This window comes from Falco cherrug, chromosome 8 (assembly GCF_023634085.1).
Source record: "Falco cherrug isolate bFalChe1 chromosome 8, bFalChe1.pri, whole genome shotgun sequence".
NCBI lineage: Eukaryota > Metazoa > Chordata > Aves > Falconiformes > Falconidae > Falco > Falco cherrug.
In genome coordinates this window covers 41,899,296-41,917,709 of record NC_073704.1, presented here as the reverse complement: position 1 = coordinate 41,917,709, position 18,414 = coordinate 41,899,296, and positions in this window count along the sequence as shown.

Here is an 18,414-nt window from a genome sequence, read left to right as displayed (position 1 = left end):
TTGGTAAGCGAGGGCCGTGTGTGCGAGGGCAGCGTGGCACCAGGAGCGCGGGTCAGGGCTCAGCAATGAGAGCGCTCGCTAGTCCGGGGAGTGTGATTTTCAGAGGAAGCTGAGCAGATATGTTTAGCAGAAAAGCTGCAGTAATGCCAAACAGCCCCGTTTCTGCCACTGCTGGTTTACTGACCTAGATTTCTAAGAGGTGAAGTAAGGCCCCCAAACTCATTTGCCGTTTCGGTGGGGCCCACAGCTGGTTTCTGTCCATAACTAGGCTGAGGGCAGAGCTGCGGAGTCATCCGTCCCACCTGGTAGACTCAAGGGTAGGGCTTGGACCACAGGTGTCAACTGATGGCTTCAGGCCTGATGCTGTCCTTAAGCACTCACACCTGGTCCTGGTCCCAGCTGCTGCCATCTGTTAAAACCAGTGGTCAGCCAGTGGCAGGGTGGTCTTTTGGGTTTTTTTTCTTCTTTCTTTCTTTTTCTTTCTTCCTTCTTCCCTCCTCCTTTTCCCTTTTCTCCCCTGTGTGAGGGAAGGGGCAAGCAGCCTGTGACCCCTTCCCTCTCCTGTGGAGGGAAGCCTCATAGGAAAAGCATGTGCAGGATCACAAGACAGCGATGAAGGGCTGATTTTTGCAGCAGCTCTTTCTTGAGTCCTGTCTCACAGCACCTTCCCCCTTTGCAAACACCCGGTGGCTGCAGAGGCTGAGAGCTGCATTTGAGGGTCTTGCACACAGACCCAGGTGCCCTCGGTGGTGAACCTTGGGGAAGGATGCGCACAGGACCCCCACCTTCCCCTGTCTATAGTCCGGCACAGAGCAGCAGCTCTCTGTCCCAGGTCAGCACTGGAATGGCTCCTGGAAAAACACCTCCAGCAAGCCCGGCTCCCTCAGCCTCCAAGCAAGCAGCCCAGGAGGGTGCTGCAGGCCACTCTGCTCCCCCGGCTGGATCATGACCCCGGGGCAGTGCAGGAGCCTGATCATTTTTAAAGGTGAGGCCATGCTGTTTCAGCAAAACTGGGATTGTTCTTCTCAGCTGAGTGCAAACCTGCCTGGCTCTATGAACAAACCTGCTGAGGACCCAGTCCAATTTATTTTCAGCAAAGCTCAGATGATTCTTCTTCTCTGGACAGCTAGTCTGGATGATTTGCTACTGTTTGGAGAAAAAATCGGTTACAGAAAATGGCATGAGCATTTGTTCTGTGGGATGGAGTACAGAGCGTGTCTGCTTTTAAAACACATCCCCAAGAGAGGCACTTGCAAACACAGGGTGCTTGCTCATCTGTTACACTTCTTCAAGAAATTAATGCAATTTAAGGCTGAATTTTCCTGCGCACTGAAAACCATGTATCTGTGTACATCAGAGAAGGTCCCAGGATGTGCTGTGACTGGGAGATGCTCAGACAGCACCCATGAGGTTTGCTGCTGGGCTGGGCTGCCTGATGGAGGGGGTGAGCTGTTGAGGGGGGGCCTGGATGCTGGCCGGGGGCTCACAGCCTGCAAACCCACTCACATTAAAGCCCATGGCAAGCCAACCCAGCTGAGTTAAGGAGACAGGGGGTCTGCCGAGCACGAGGAGCCCAGCTGGCACACAACCCACACACCCTGCCTCCTCCATCTCCTCGCCCCCCACCTCCTCCCAACATGCTGTAAATAATGAGTGTCGCACTTTAAAGCGGGGTGCGAAGGCTGGGGTGCAGACTCCCCCAGGCAGAGCACGGGCCCGCGAAGGCGTGCACCCAGGGCTGGGGGGCTCCCGGCATGCCTCGGCGCCCCGGCCAGCATCGGGAGCCCCCACTTGCAGCACGTGCCCACCCAGGCCGGGCTGGGGGAAGAGCCTGTGATGGTGATGCTCCAGAGCAAGGCGAGGGATCTCAGCGTTCGGTCTGATGCCATCTCGCTCACGAGAAAATGTAAGACAAGTGTTATTTTCTGGGATGATGCACCCTGGCCGGGAGCTCATTCATGATTTATTGGCAGGAAGGCAAGCAGACAAAACACAACTTCTGAATTCCCAGAAAGGCAAAGATTTGTAAATACTAATGAAACTGAGATAATGGAGCAGAAAATAATGGGAGGGAATGAGTCAATATTTAATAAAGCTTATATCTGAGTGTAAAGCAGCACTTTCCGAACTCGGAGGCAGAGGCCAGACTCGATGTGTATGTGTGCCTGTCTCAGCTTTAAACTGGCTGTCAAAACCATAGCTAGGACAGGAGGATCAGAATAATTTTTTAAGACGGGGGCATTTTCTAACATTCGTGGACTGTCGTTATTAACTGCAAAAAGATTTGTCTCTCTCTTTTTCTTTCCCCCCCCTGCCCCAGAGCAGTTATCGGTGTGTGGAACAGTGGGGCTGTAGCTCAGTCGGTTCCTCAGCCCTCAGCTGGCTCGTCGCTCCCAACGACAGCCATAGGACAATGCCGGCCATTGTACCCGCGCAGGAGAAAACCTCGGTGTGCTGCCATGCAGGCTTTGGACACAAATGCTGCACAAGTTTCCTTTGTTTTTCCACCAAAAGCTCTTGACAAAGAACTCCTGAGGGTGGTTAGGCAAGAGGAATAAAATTAATTTAATTTTTTCAGCTGATAGAAGCTGTTTAGAGGCCTTAAATGGGTTTCAGAACTCATGAGAAAAATACGGATTTCAATTTACAGGACTGATTAATAACATTTGTCTTCCAGCAAGGCAGGGGGAGGGGGAGGATTTGCAAGAGCTGGAGTTGTGCAGTCACTGGAAACACCTTTTCCAGACCTTGTGTTTTAAAGCACATTTTCTAACCTCACCAGCTCTCTCTTCATCGACGTCTCCCTGCAGCTGAAGCTCCCAGCAGCACTGAGCTGCCCTCGCCAGCCCCCACCTCAGCTCCCTCCTCCCCATGTAGTCGGGGCACCCGGGGGGCTCCACGGACACAAGGGCAATGTTGTCCGAGCGGCACCGTGACCCTCTTTTTGCTTTGGTTTTAAATTTAGGGATCCTTCTGCGTTCCCCAAGTGAAAGAGGTGCCTGCCTCCGTGGCCACAGTCCCCGACAGCTGGAGGACAGTGTGGGGGGTGAGCTCTGGTTTCCGCTGCTCGCTCTAACCAGGCCACCACGTGGAGATGGGGTACGGGGGGTCTGAATGTAGCTGTGTCCTGTGAGGTCCCACCTGGTCCCACAGTGCGTGGAGGGTCATTAGGAGGATAACTGGCATCAGAGGCTTCACAGGTCTGATTTGCACTAAACTGGCGTGACTGTCTTTGCCTCTAAGGGCCTGTTTGTACCGTGGATACTGGTTTGAGATTGATCAGCCTCAGCTGATAGTTCTTCGGGGGAGCAACAAGCACTGCCAGGCGAGCTCAGGTACACAGATGTGGAGTTGCTCAGCTGCCCGGTGAGCTTGCTGGGAGCTGGACACTTGGACACGTTCTTGCTTGGCTCCTGACCCGTGGCTGGCAGGCAGGCAGGGGCACGACAGACTGGGATGTGGGCAGGTCCGTTTCCCTCCAGGTCCCACAGTGCCAGGTTTTGTTCCGACGTGAAATTAAACAAAAGGTCACCAAGGCAGGTCTTCCCGGAGAACAAAAATTTCCCCTTTCCAGCCAACTCTAAACATCTCCATTTCTGTTACAAGACAAGGATAACAGGAGTTCACACTGAATTATTTACCGCCTCAGCGAAACAGGGGACTGAAGGCAGACAGGCTCGCTTTGGCTGATCCCAGACATGAGTGAAATGATGTTAGATGCAGGGAGCGTGAAGAAGACTTGCTGCATCTTTAATAGCTTTTTTAAGAAATCAGCTGTGAGGGTTTGGAGATACTAGCTGACAGACTTTCCAAAGCCCCACCGCTTTCTGGCACATTGTACAGCTACGTCTGATGGTTACAGCTGTGCAGCTGTGGTAGCACTGCCAGGGGTACCAGCATAGCCTTGGAAAGGTGCATCCCAAATCCTCCTGCATCTGGAGAAATGCTTGCCATGTCAGTTGGCCGGGGTTCAGGGACAGCCTCAGGGCATCCCCTACCTCAGGGCCCTTCTCTGTGCATGTGGCTGCACCCAGCTGGCACCAAGACACCTGCTTCGGTGAGCTTGGAAAAGCGTGGTGATGGAGCAGTCCCCGCAGCTCACACCCGATCTGTGTCAGAGCAAAGCAAGGACCGAAGGCTGAAGCATGGCTCTGGGGCCCATTGCGCGCTCTCCCCTGCTCCCTGCACAGCTGTGCCGCCAGAAGGATTGCACCTCGTCCTTGACTGTCTGCACTTTCGGCTGACAAGGCGGAGGAGCTCCAGGCACCAGCTCCCTGGGGATGAAGCCATATGACAGAGAATGCAGGTTTCCAAGTTGTTGGTCACATAATAAAAGCACATTTCCCAGAAAACAGGACGGGGTGACAAAAGTGAGCCTCTTCTTTGCATGGCACAAAACTCAGGCTGAAGCGAGACGTGCGTATGTGCGTGCCTGTTTATTTTGTAAGGCACGTGCCTGCATATGCATGCATGTTAGAACTACAACCTTTTTAATGTTTCAAAGGAAATGAAGCTGTTGCTAGAGAAAATATTTACAGATGGATAGCAGTCGCTACATCCTTTTGGCTGGTGCTTGAATGCTTGCATTGCAAATCATACCATTCAGCCACAAAACCAGGCCAAGCTAGTAATTATTGTTTGTGATGTGAAATGGGAATTGAGTGTGACCAGTGGCCATGCAAAGTGCTAAGATGTGTGTCAGAGAAAATGCTTATTCGGAAGGATTTTAAACAGTGTCCTGAAATGGACTGCAACAACGTTATCTAAAAGCCGTTTAACGGAGCACTTTTCCATACATGATTGCTATCTGATTCCTGCCGACTCAGCTCCTCTTTGTTTTGCTTCTCCTTGCTAGCTAGAACAGAGATGCTGCAGTGCACGACTGGGTGGGTGACCTCAGTCTCAATGCCAAATGGATGACTAAAATGAACACAGAAAATACAATCCATTGTCTTCTCCCTGAAATGCCAGCTTTGTTCCACGTGGAGCTGCTGGCTTATCAGTATAACCCCTTCGATGCTGCAGTGAGATTTACACTCTGCAGTCCCTGCCCTATGATTAATTTAGATTTAAAAAAAAAAAAAAAAAAAAAAAAGATGGTGTCATAAAAAGGCTTATTTTGCACCTGGGAAATGGCAGATCAAGTGGGATGACAGGGTGGTGCAATGCCACGCGCTGAAAGCAACTCATCCTCCCTGCGCAGGGTATTCACAGTTCGGTGCACATCCACCAAAAATGAGGTGTTTTCATCTCTGATGGTGGCTTAATCTGTGGGCGTGGGCTGAAGAAATTTTCTTAACATGTTCAAAATTATAATCTTGACAATTGCTGAGCCTGGTCACCCCCAGAAAGCAGCCAGAGGAGAAGCATATCAGGTATTTTACCCACAGTCTCAGTACCAGATCACTTAACTGCATCGAGATGCTCTCAGCTCTCTCCTTGGTGAACTCAGTCCCAGCAGCACCAGTGAACCCCACACAGCGCTCAGCGCCCCAGATTTAAGCACTTAAAACATTTTTGGAGGGTGGGGGAGAAAACGCTCCCTCCCTCCCGCAGCCAGCCCCTCTGGTATTGGGTCTCTGCAGCCAACATAAGCAGCAGACCTGGACCCTGCCCCACCACAGGCTACGCAGGTTTGTTCTGGGGGGCAGAAAGGTAGGATCTGATCAAAACTGCATCTGTGGGCTGGTTTTAGAAGGGGTAGGATGTAGCACAGGTAACAGCCTGGTCTGTGCTGCGATGTGCAGTTCAGACAGGGATGTCTTTGGCCATAACCCAGGGTTAGTTGCTGTACGTTTGCACAACAGGGGAGACCCTTCTAGTTACATGTTCTTCTCTGTGTCCACTTAATTGTCAGGCATCAACAAAAGCTCCATTTCCTGCTAAACATAGCAGGTGATATTTACATCCCATGTGGGTTGCTGTGATTTCCCAGCTGGTTGAAGCTCCTCCAGCTCCATCACTCGGAGAAGCACAAGTGTACCTCCTGCAGTCAGATGCCGCTTGTAAGGATGGAGCTGTGGTCCTCGCTTGAATCACGTGAAATCCCTTTCTTGCTTATCTGCAAGCTTGGGAACATTATTGTCGGTTTGCTGTTGAATTTTCCAAGTGCTTTAACACGCTTCTAGCGAGATTGGTACGGGGTCCCAGAGAGACGTTTGCAACTGCCTTTTAAATGAGTGTGATGTGGGTGACGTGAGGGGGCACTGAGCACAGGGGTGATGATCTGTACGTCCCTCTCGCGAAGGCTCGTGCAGCGCTCCATTACCAGATATGCCAGATAAAAGGTCTTTAGATAAGCTGTCGCTGTGTTGACAGGGACAAGCCCTGGATTAAAAGCAAGGAAGACACAAACGCTACAGGGCAGGGGAATCCTGCTCCTGGGGTGGGCTTCCAGTGCATCACTGTCTGTCAGTCCGGTGCTGCCGTGTTCAGGACAGAGATCTCTATGCCCCTTGCCCCTGCAGCTCATCCCCTTGCTTCTAGAGATTGCCCACCAGCGGGCTAAAAGCAGCAGCATTTTTTGTGCACCTCGATCCCTGAGGGCTAGGCAGGGAGTTTGCCGCTGCTCGCCCACCCAGCTGCTCCCAGCCAGAGCCATCCCTGCCCCCTGGCCGTGCCAACCCATCCAGGCTCCTGTTTGGGAAAAACAGGTAAATAAACAACCAACCCACATGAGAATCCACCCTGGCCAACTCCTCATGTCCTCTCTCTGTGAAAAGTGGGTTCAGAAGAGTCAATGGTTTTTCATGATGTGGGTGTGATTAATGAACTTAATCACAGGATACTTTGATCCATCTCTTGTTTTTAAGGGATAGTCAAAAACAAGAAGAACTGCTACCCTTTGTGCTTTTGTAATTTTGTTAATCGTGGAAACCAGTGAGACTTTTGCGTAGTCAGCTCTTGCATGCATTATAAAATATATTTGCAAAACACAACAACACTCGCTTTTATATTCTGCAGCCAGTGAGCATATCCCAGTTGGCAGAAAGCTCAAAGGAAATTTATGAAGACCCAAAAATCTTGCTGGAATTTAATTAAACTTTAATCCTGGTAACAGCCATACATATCTGTTTGTACAGTGTCCTCTGCAAGCAAAGCTGCTTCACTGTTTATGTCTTCAGGTTTTCTCGATTCAGTTCACTGGCCACTTGTCATCAGGCCTGCTCACGTCTTCCCACAAAACCCAGCTGGAGACCATCCCGCTGGAGCAAGTCCCCTTCCCCCAGGACCTTCCCTCCCTTCTTGTGCACAAACGCAACGGGGAGAAGCTGCCCCTTTGCATACATGTGTCCAAAGGCCACGCTCATGAACGAGCGCCAACGAGCAGGCAAAGTCCACAGCTGGGGAACAGCCATTTTTAGTTAATTTTCATGTTGGTGGCGCTGGTGCAGGGGTTGTGTGGGCTGGCCACTGAGGGGGCTGCCGAGGGGCCATGTGTGCCACCCACCGGCGCCGCCGTACCCATGGCTGCTGGGAATGGGTGGCACACCGCCTGCGTGGCTGCTCCATCACCGGCCCATCGCTTGTCCTTGGCCTCACCACCGCCTCTCAACCGCAACGTTGAGAGCCTTTCAGCATCTTCCGAGCGCAGCACACCCAAGCCCAGGGATCCGCTCCCTGCAGGCAGCCGGCGCCGCTGCGTGGGCCAGTGTGCTGAGAACCAGCAAGACATCTGGGTGAACTCCAGCCGAGGTTAGCAGGGACACGGCGATGCCCATAGAAATCAGACAGAATGTTTATGTAAAGGTAGGAAATTTAGACTGAATTTAAAAATTAAACTTTTTTAATTAGTAAATGCTTTACCGAGGAACAATTTCCATTGCCGAGTACATGATTCCTCATTGCTTGAGGGATTTAAAACCAGACTACTCTCTGCTCCAAAAAAGTGCTATAAGCAACAGTTCTTTGCTTATAATGAACTGGAAATACTGGCAAGTCTCCATCTCCTTCAAGTATTTTCTGAGATGTAACAGATGTAGAATGCAGTCAGTGACATTCCTCCAGCTTTTTTAACTGCGTTTTCTTTCCTCTAAAATACATCAGAAGCCGCAGTGGTTAAAGTCTGTTCCCTCTGACCCAGCCGATCCCCAGCACAGGCATCCCCGGTGATGGAGCAGCTCTTCCCAAAGCGTGCTGGTGGTGGCCAGCGGTGGACCATGGCACCGCCGTCCTTGTGGGCTCTGGGAGGTGGCACAGGTGGGACCTGCCTGGTCCCCAGATCCCTGTCCTGTCATGATCCCATCAACCCCCCCCTCCCTCTGAAACAAGGTAAACCTCATTGCCTGAACCGTCAATCACACAAATTACTCTGGCACATTAGCGCTAGCATTAATGAAGCTACTAGAAAACCCCACTGCAGTAGTGGAGTCCTTCCAGCACCCTTCTGTAATACATTAACATCAATAATTGCAATCATAAGGATAAAAGTAATAATACTAATGGCTCAAAACACACGCAGCCGTTCACACTCCTGTGCCAAGGCCTTACAGCAGGCTTTGCTAGGCCCTTGTTTCTGAGCTGGAGGCAGGAGCGATGGAGCCATTCGAGCCGTTATGGCATTTTCTCATGAGCTCCGCTGCCATGTACCGCTGCGACTCGCTGAGCAGTTCAGTGAGTAGACAGGGCCAGATCCTACCCAGAGTGTAAGCCTGGAGTAGTTCACCTAAAGCCCACAGTGGGACTTTGAAGTAGCGGGAGTGCAAATGAAAGAGGACTTGCAGTGCTTTAACCACAGAGCTATTTCACGCACAGCCTTTGGACCAGATGACGTGCATTTTTGGGCAGTTCTAAGCGCCTGCTAGACCCCGCACAGCCCAGCAGGCACTGGCGCCGGTGCTCCTCCCCAGCCAAACCGGCCAGACCCACCCCATGTCCCATGGTAAACGTCATGCAAGTCTATTTCTGGAGCAGCAAGGAAATAACATCTTTTTAAACATTCAGAAAACTTGTGTGACACGGTATTTCAGCTCATTTACTCTTTGTACTCATTTTCCTAGATTCTGGCAAGGGAGAACAGTTTGGGTTTCAACACGAGTAAGAGAAGGGAGGTACAAGAGAAGGTATTCAAATGCCCCATCCAGTATTTGATGGGGAAATGCAGGGAGTCAGAAGTGGTTAAACAGGAATTATTTGACAACACCAGCATGTCTAGATCAGGCATTTACACATCCACAAGTTTCTCTTATAATGACAGCATGGGGAAATCTTCTCCCCCTCCCCCTGGCCTGGCTCCACTGCGGCCGCAGGACCGCAGCAGGCAAACCCTCACCTGGCTGGCCCTGGCAAAGCAGGGTTATGCCACCAGAAATGATGCTTTTTCTGTTAATTAATTAAAAATAATAAAATTTAATTCTGTTAATTAAATAACTCCCAATTAAATCACTATCTCATGGAAACTGGGCTGGCTATGCCACTGGGCTGTTTCACGTACATTTGTCCTACGTACATAGCCCAGCATGGATTTATTTAGAGACAAAGGCCGAACACAGGTGGGACTGCATGAATGCGTTTTCCTGGAGTTGCTCACTGGCTGGAGACTGGAACAGGGAGAATGCAGGATAGCTCAATAAACAGGAAATTAAGTCTCTCGTAAGAAAAGATTTGTGATTTATAGAATTATAACAGAATCACCTTAGGGTTTAATGTTACAAAACACAGTCAAATGTTTTTAAAAACCAATTAATTAGTCCCGGTATCCGGAGGAGGTCTCAGACTGGGAGGATGTGCTTTGGTCACAGCCAGGACAGGTGACACTCACCCCCGGTTTGTGCTTTTTTGGATTTCCAGGAGCATTCCATAGACGGCATGGTAGGCTGTAGCATATCAAATGATTTGGGGAAGGGAAATTTACGATTGTTGCCCTGTCCTTTTTCTATATTAAAAATAAAAAATAATCAGCTGGTCCTGAGGTCAGTGACTCTGGTTCAGAAACAGGGGAATGAGCAACCAGCCTGCTCAGATGCAGCACCCCGGGCGAGCCTCCGCTCCGGCAAGGTGAGCAAACCAGCGGCATCGCAGCTCTGCTGCATTTTTAAGTCAGCACTGTGGTTGCCCATGAGCAAGTTCAAAGCTGTAACCTTTTCTGATGACATAAACAAAACGGGCAGCAGCAGCCTTTCTATTATTTAAACAAGTCCTCAAATCCCTTGGCCCTCTTCCTTTTTCTTTCTTTTTTTTTTTTTTTTCTCTTTTTTAACAAATGCCAGAAGCCTTTTCTGTAAAAAAATGAAAATCACTGGTGGCCAAGCCACCAGATTTGTGCTTTTGGTTCATGTCCTAATGGGGTGTTAGCGTTGGCTGCTGCTTTGGAAGTGGCAGATGGCCGTCCACGCTGTTTATTTTGCATTTTCCCCCACCCAGCCGCAGCATCCGCCTGTGCGCAGTGTCCCTTGCCACGGGTGGCCCGTTTTGCCTTGCCAACTCATTGCTGCATAGCGAGTGCCCAACACCGACTGCAGTGCAACTATTGAACAGGAAATATGACAATGGCTCTTATCAGGAGTCATTAATTACATTGAGCTGTAATGATGTTGCCTTCCATTAAAATATTAACTAGTGTGACCTGCACCGCACGGAGAACAGCCTGTTTCTGGAAGGGAGTTCTGCTGCCTGCCATCCACCTGAGCGCCTGCGGAGAACCTCAGCTTTCGTGGAGGCTCCCCATCCCCTGCCGGCGGCCCCCCGAGGAGAGCCCATTGGCAGTGGCCCCCCGCAGGCACGCTGGACTCCTGTTGACTGCGAAAGGTTTCCTCTACGTGCTGCAAGGAGCCTCCAAAACGCTCTGCAGGGAAATGCTCTACCTGGGCATTTGGTCTACTCGGGGTTGTGGGGAACTTGTGCCTTTGTAGGGAGAAAAACTCCCGAAGCATCGGCCCTTGGAAGGGACGCGTGTCCTTGAAGGAATAGGGAGGCTGAGGTCAAGGGCTTCCTGGGACAGGGGAGCCGGGGTGATTGAGCCAGCAGCTCATGGCCATGGAGCTATGCATGGGTCACAGCACCGCAGCCGGGTGGGGGCTGCAGGGCAGGCGGAGCCCCCCCAGCCGCCCCCCGGCTGCGGCAGCTCCCCTCGGGCAGGCTGCACAGAGCCTGGGCTGGGGGGGCTGGGCAGGAGGAGCCCCCCCAGGCTGCCCGGCACCCTCCCGGCACAGCAGCTCTCCCTCACGGGCAGCGGGAGCCGCCTGTGCCGCAGTGGGTGCCCGCTGGCCCCAGCCCTGGCGCTGGGCACCGCTGGGCAGAGCCCGGCCCCGGCCCCTCGCCACCCGCCCCTAAGGTCTCCGTGTGCCCCGACAAGGTCCCCTCCCCGCCTCCCCCTGCCCCGGCTGGGCAGCCCCCGCTCCCGCAGCCGCCCCGCACGCGCCGCCCGCTCCAGCACCTTCGTGGCCTCCGACCCGCCCTCCCACTAGCTCCGGGGGAACAGCTGAGCCGGGCAGCCCAGAAGGTCCAGCCCATGTGCCCACAGCTGCCTCTGGTTAATTATTCATCAGCTGGATCTGTTTGTAAAATAGCCCATGAATAACTCATAACTTCTCCGAAACGTCCACCGTTTGCTGAGCACGGTCCGTGGCTGGCAGGGGCTGCCGACCTGCAGATTTCGGCTTTCTGACTGCAAGTGGAAAAAGGAGTGAAGACGTGGGATCCCCGCCCAGCTTGCCCAATTGTTTGAATTAGCTGTTTCAGTGAATGGCCCCACAACAAACACGTTTGCGTAGTCTGTGACATAAAGGAACAAAGTCAAATGGAGCTGAACAGATTCCCATATTTCAGTTAATATTTACAGGAAGCTTTTGTTCTAACACCATGCGAATACAGCACAAATAGAGAAACAAAAGAGGGAAGAGGCCAGCTAAAAAAATGAATTTTCCATTTTTAAAACTTAGAAAATAAATTCAGAAAGCCTTTTCTCAATTTATGATAAAATGCTAGCTGGGTTTACAGCAACAGAGGGAACTCTGCATTTTGAGCTCCCAGGATGGGTGATGGAAACTTCCCAGACCACTTGTGTGATCTTGCCCTCCTCGGTGTCTCCTTGAATTTAAAATTATTTGTTTATGAGGTTAAAAACAGTTTGGCAGCTATCTTGGACTCATACATCCTTTTTCATCTGAAGATCTCAGAGTAGTTTATAAACATGAACCAAGCCACAAAACACCCATGCAGGGCCTACCCTATCATACTTGTCCAACAAGTGTGTTATCAACAACAGAGCTCGCCCAGGTTTGCACAGGAGAGGACATTTCCTTGAAACCTGGGGAATTTCCTTTCAGTCAGACTGTGGCAGATTCCAAATACATACAGAAAAAGCAAGACAGGAAAACCGAAGGAAGTATTTTCTTAAAAACACCGTTAAAACGGTGAATTCAGGCAATCTTCCCCATTGCAGAGAACTGCACATGCAGCATCACTGATCCTGAGGCAGAAGCATCCTGGCACCACATCTGGGTACCAGGGCGACCCTCTGTCCTCACATGCAGAAGTACAACAGGATCCTGCTGTGAGTGGGACATGTGCCTGGGAGTGAACCATGTTTCTGCTCCCGATCACTTCCAAAGGCACCGTTAACCCCTCTGGAGGTTAACCCTGGAGGAAGCACCCCAAAAGGCAAGCTGCCAGAGGGGGCAGGGAGCAGGGCTCCCCTGGCATCCCCCCTGCGAGGCTGGCCACTAGCTCGGTCCTAGCCAATGCCCCTGGCTGGGGAAAGGCATGCACCAGCCTCTCCGCTGTCACGCTCCTTCTGCCAGTCTGAGGAGCAGCTCTTTTCTTTGAGTCTTCCTCCCTGGAAGTGCCTCTCGATCCGCCCTCCAGCCCAGCTACAGATTGTCAGCTGCCTCTGCTTTCAAACGTACCATGGGTGCTGGGATTGGGGTGAGGGCTGTGCTGTTCTTTATTTAATTATCTCCCACCTTAATTGCCTTGTCATTAGGAAGAACCTGGTATTTGATACCATTTAGGAGAGGAAAAGACCTGATGGGGCAACAGTTTAAAATAGTACAGGATGTCTCATATTCCAGGTAAAACTCAGAATTGCCAACAGTATTATAGATGGCTCTGCCACGGAGAAAAGCCCTTACCCGGCGAAGGAGCGGGAGCCGTGCTGATGGTGTCACTGCCATCATCGCTGCAGTCCCGGCTGCGGGGACACAACTGTTTCACACACACCCCAGCACAGCCCGGCTCTAGCAGACTATGCTGAGGTCACGCTCAGGATCCTGCTGATACGAGTTAGTCTGGGTTTGTAAATCATATCTGAAGGACATAATCCAGGGCTTAATTTACTGATTTCTCTTACTTCCCACTCCGTCGCCTTTTCTGACACATTTAATTCTAACCCATGTTGCTCATTACCTGCAGGGGTTAATTTTGTCAGGCTTGCTAATGTGTCTCATGACCTCCTGGGTCTCTTGACTTGGGTCTGTTTTGATTTGTTCTGTTTTTCTGTTGGGAGAACCAAAACAAGACTGGCAGCACAAACCGGACAAGTTTTGTAATTTGAAATCAGCTGAATGCTGAGCATACATTAACTGTACACGGTGGTGTAGGTGTCTCTGACACAATGGCTGTCTGGGCTGTAGCTGTGGTGCTCTGTCCTCTCCCCTCCTTGAACATCTATACAGGTGGCTGTATGTATTCAGAACTAATTAAAAACATACATTTGCATATTCTAGATTGTCTTGTTAAATTATACGCTTCAAGGCACAGTATGTCTGGATACTCAGTCTTGTGTTAGGATGAGCATCCCAAAATAATGTGCAGCCTTCTTACCCTGCACTGAATTCTATTTGCAGCCACAGCCCTGAAAACTGTGAGCCATAAGGCATTCTTAAAAATTATGTGTTTTGGGATATGTCAGTAGTGGAGGAGTACAAAGAGTCACCCCAGTACACTGAATGCAACCCCAGCGACGGAGATGCAGACAGATCCAAATCTGGTCCCTGGTTCTACAGAAAGAATCGCTTACATGCTGTCTGGGTGCATGCTGTTACCGGATAACAAGATGCAAAGCAGCGTACCGGCATTTTTCATTCAGAGCATAAATGCTCCCAGTGAAAGGACATTGAACTTTGGAGCTCATGAGAGGAAGCATCTGATCCGAAATTTGGCTTGCACTGTGAAACAATTGGGATTGCCTGACAGCCGCATTCCTCCCTGGTGTACATTTATCCAGACAAGGGGACGTGGCTGGGAGGCCATATGGTGCCAAAGTGAGGCAAATTTGTTGACAAAACCTGGGACTCTGGTTTAGTTTCTACCGCCATATGGGATGGGCACAGGAACTCCCACATGACCCACCACTGAACAAAACCACTTCTTGGAGGCAAATTCACTGGGTCACTGCAGCACTTACCCTGCACGCCCAAACACCAATTTCCTGGCTGGAGGGGACGAGTAGGTGGGAAAGATGGTCCAAGAACGAGCCTAGTCCACCTGCCTCTGATGTGCTGCCATGAAAGAACAACAAATGGGCAGAGCTGCTTCACCACCATGAGCCCGGGCTCAGAGGTGCTCTGCCACAGCGAGCCCAGCACAGAGGAGGAGGTGATGCCCCAGCTCCACACGTTCTTGTCTGAGCTCCCACCTCGCACAGACACTACAGGCACTGTGTGTTCACGTACCACTGCAGAGAGCTGTAAGCACCCCCAGAAGCCTACACCACTGGAAGAGCATCTCCCAAAGACTCGTGAACCAAGGCCTTGGAGAGCACTAACCATGTCTCTGTAGAGTTTCCTATTGGAAATCTGGAGCCAAGAGCTGTGGCTCCAGGAGCCACAACGCTCTCATACAAAAAGCTACACTGGGGCCAAGCAGCATACAAAGCGTCTAAGGGTCAGACCTTCTGGCTGCTCCAGAAGGAGCTACCCATCCTGCTGGCACAGCCCTGCCCTGGCTGAGGCTATTTTTTGGAAGGAGATGCTAAAAGCCCAGAACAAGGTCCATTAACCAGGTCCTTATTGTCTCTATGCATTTGGGAGACCACTGGATTTAGATGCTGGGTGAGTGCACGAAAGAAGTGGGGACAAGTGAGATGCATCTGTTTTGGCTGTCTAATCACTCTCCCTCTTTCTCCTCCATGGCAGCTAATGTAAGAAAAAGAAATCCCACCATGTAACAACAGGTACAAGAAAATAAAATCTATGATTAGAAAAATAAATGTATTCCAGTTAACATCAACTCGTTTCCAAGTGTGCTGCAATAGCCATGCATGAAAAAGCGTCTGAGATGCTTCTATGAGGAAACTTGAGTGCCTGAGCTGAATAACAACAGCCAAAGAAAACTTAACAATAATGAATCAAAGTCTTTAAACAGCAAGAGTATGTTCCATTTAAGTGGCATCAGGCTGTGCGTGCAGTAAAATTTGTTATTAAAAACGCTCAAGCTTTTCCATACTTCTTTAATGCAGTATCGTTTCTCATGCAAGGGCATGATGGATACAAAGTCTGTTCATCTGCTGAGCAGAGCCATAAAAGCACAGAATATTAACCCTTTAAAAAGCATGCTCCTCACCAACTTCCTGCATCACAAGCATCACCTAACAGTAAAATCAGAAGAACCAAGGGGAAGAGAGTCCTCATGTACATCTTGAAACACTTTATACAGAATTATTTTCAGCATTTCTGTTTTATCAGTTTCTCTGTCTGCATGACTCCTACACAGAACACCAGAGGAGAGAGACCATTACAAAAAGAGGAAAAAAAATATTTCAGTAAACCACAAAGTAAACTAGAGGGCAGCTGGAGAAATAAAAGAGAATCCAGTCAGATGCAAAACAAAGCTACAAGCCTTAGCAAGCTGCTTCTGTGCAGTAGGAAAAAGCTTCCTGAGAGTTACCCAAGATTTCTAAAAGCAAACACTGTGGACAATATAAATTGTCCTTTAAAACATCTGTTACAAAAGTTAAGGTTTGAGATTAAATATTATGACAACACATCATTACTGAAGTAAGGGGGAAAGCTCAGAGTTGGCCCCTCTGGTGCATGACAGGGGTGTAAGGAAGGGGAAACATCAAATTCCTGCAAAGCCCCATTGAGCCGTCAGTGATACGGGCACCAAAGCCTGCAGGTCATCCTAAGATGGTAAAGTACCTGAGCCACGGGCACACAGGCTGCTCAGTACTTGGGGATAAACAGATTGCCAGATCTGGAGTCTGGAAAAACAGGCTTAGAAATAACTTCTTTTTTAATAGTTGTTTTTCCATCCTCCTCTCTAGCGCTTCCTAGGAGTTCTCCTTAACATGTGAGTAGTTTGTAACTGCATGACTCGGGATAAGTGGTAGTGCCCTAATCCTTTCTTTTCTGTTCCCAGGTCTTATTATTGCTGTGGATTTTATCATTTATTGTGGGATTTAGGCTTTTCCATTGGGAAACATCCCATGGCTTTGATTGTTGTGTCACCTAGAGCAGAAGTTCTGTAGATGTTTCTGGACTCTATGTTCCACATGACTGCTTGAACCTGGGGGGCTTATGTTCAGCAGATGGCCCTTTCCAGTTCTTCATTTCTAGGAGGCACAGATCTCAGGTGCACTGTCCCACCATGACCAGGTAAAAAATGGAGCAAACGTACATGAAAAGGTATGACATCTGATTCAACACTAAGGTGACAAAAGGGACATTATAGGATCTGAAAACTGGAGAACATAACCATTCATTTCCATGTGCAGCTGCTGTGATTATCGCACCACATGTGATACCACGGAGTTAGTAAAAGAGAAAGCTCATTGTCTTGAATTATACAGAACTCATTATAATTTTCTATTTCAGCCAGACATTAGTGTTTACTGCATTTCTGCACAAACTGATTCATCCTTCCTTTTTTAAAGCAATTAAAAAAATTAGTGCCATTTTTATTCATCCTGATTCATTAAGTGAAATTACAAGTTTCAATGTAATTAGGAAATTTAAGACTGAGGGAAAGGCACCCCATTTTGCCTTAAAAATCTGACACAAAGGGTTCATTTCTAGCAGTCAGTTCAGCATGGGCAATGATGGCCATGGAAGTGAGACAAGGGTGCCACCTTCAGACTGCTTCAAACTCTGGAAAATGGGAATAAAATGGAAACTCCATCGGAGGTGAGGTGGACATAACACCGGGGCAAGCGAACTGCTGATGCAATTTCATGATCAAACAAAACCAGCACATTTGATAATACTGTGCCATCACAGATCCCAGATGATTTAAAATAAATGCTTCTGATATACAAAACGTGCTATAATTTTTGAAGAAATAAGAATTTAATTTCTAATATAGAATCTAAAATGGCTTACAAAAGACGCTGAAAAATATTATTTACACATTTAAGTGAAACTCATGTATCTTTAAGTTTTATACTTGTGTATCAAGAGATGAAAAAAGAAATGTGGCCCCACAAATTTGAGATGAGTGGGCAGGAAAGTATCACTGAATCATACAGAAAGCTTTCAGGAATCTCAAAGTCCTACCCTTCGAATAGCGATGCAGCCACTGTCATGCTGCTGTGCCTCACTTTTCCATGAGTTCTCTTGATGAAGAGGTCAAAAATAGCCTCTGACTAATGTGCTGACACTACCGTGGTGATGACTAAGCCTCACGACTACCCCAAGACTCGGCTCCACAACGTATGACTGTGCATATTCCAAAAAGCACACGATGCTGGGGATGAAACCACTGACTCACACCCCGGGGCTGGCCTAAGCTCACTTGAAGCCACATTACTCCTCAGAGAAGGGAGGCACACGGGGCCGCGGCCTGGGGCGCCCAGGTTCTTGCGAACAGGGGCTACGGAGCCGGGGCTGGGGGTGCCCGGAAAAGGGCTTTTTGGGGAGCTTCTCCTCCTGGCTACACAGCCGGCAGAAGGCTGCACAGTTTCTCCTCCCTCAGGACGAGGCATACCCCCTCAGCCATACACCCCAAAAGCCGTACAGCCGCAAGCACGCCTCCGCCAGCCACCATCGCCTCCGCCACCATCGCCTCAGGCGCAGCCCCCGCGCCGCCACACACCCGCGGCCGGGCGCCGGCCTCCCGCCCTCCTCACCCCCACCGAAGCGACAAAACCCGTGCCCTCAGGCAGCTTTTACAGTCGAGTTCTGACACCGGGGGAGGGAAACATCGAGCGACCGCGACCGCACGGCGAAAACCGGAGGGACGAGAAGCAGTTCCCGGCCGGCGGCCGCCGCCGCAAGATGGCGCCTCCCGTGACGTCCCAGGCAGCGACCGCGCCGGAGAGGCGGCAACGGGGCGGGGCCTCCGCCCCCGCGAGGCCCCCGGCCCACCGGGCTGCCCGAGCGAGCGCCTGCCGCTGCCGCCGCCGCTGCCCGCCCCGCTCCCCACCGCCCCGCCGGGCAGCACCGGCGCCCTCCCGCGCCCCCCGCCTGGCCGGCGCCTCGTTGCGGTGCTGCCGCGGCGTTTCCTCCGCCCCGCGGCCCGGCGCGCCGGGCAGCTGCG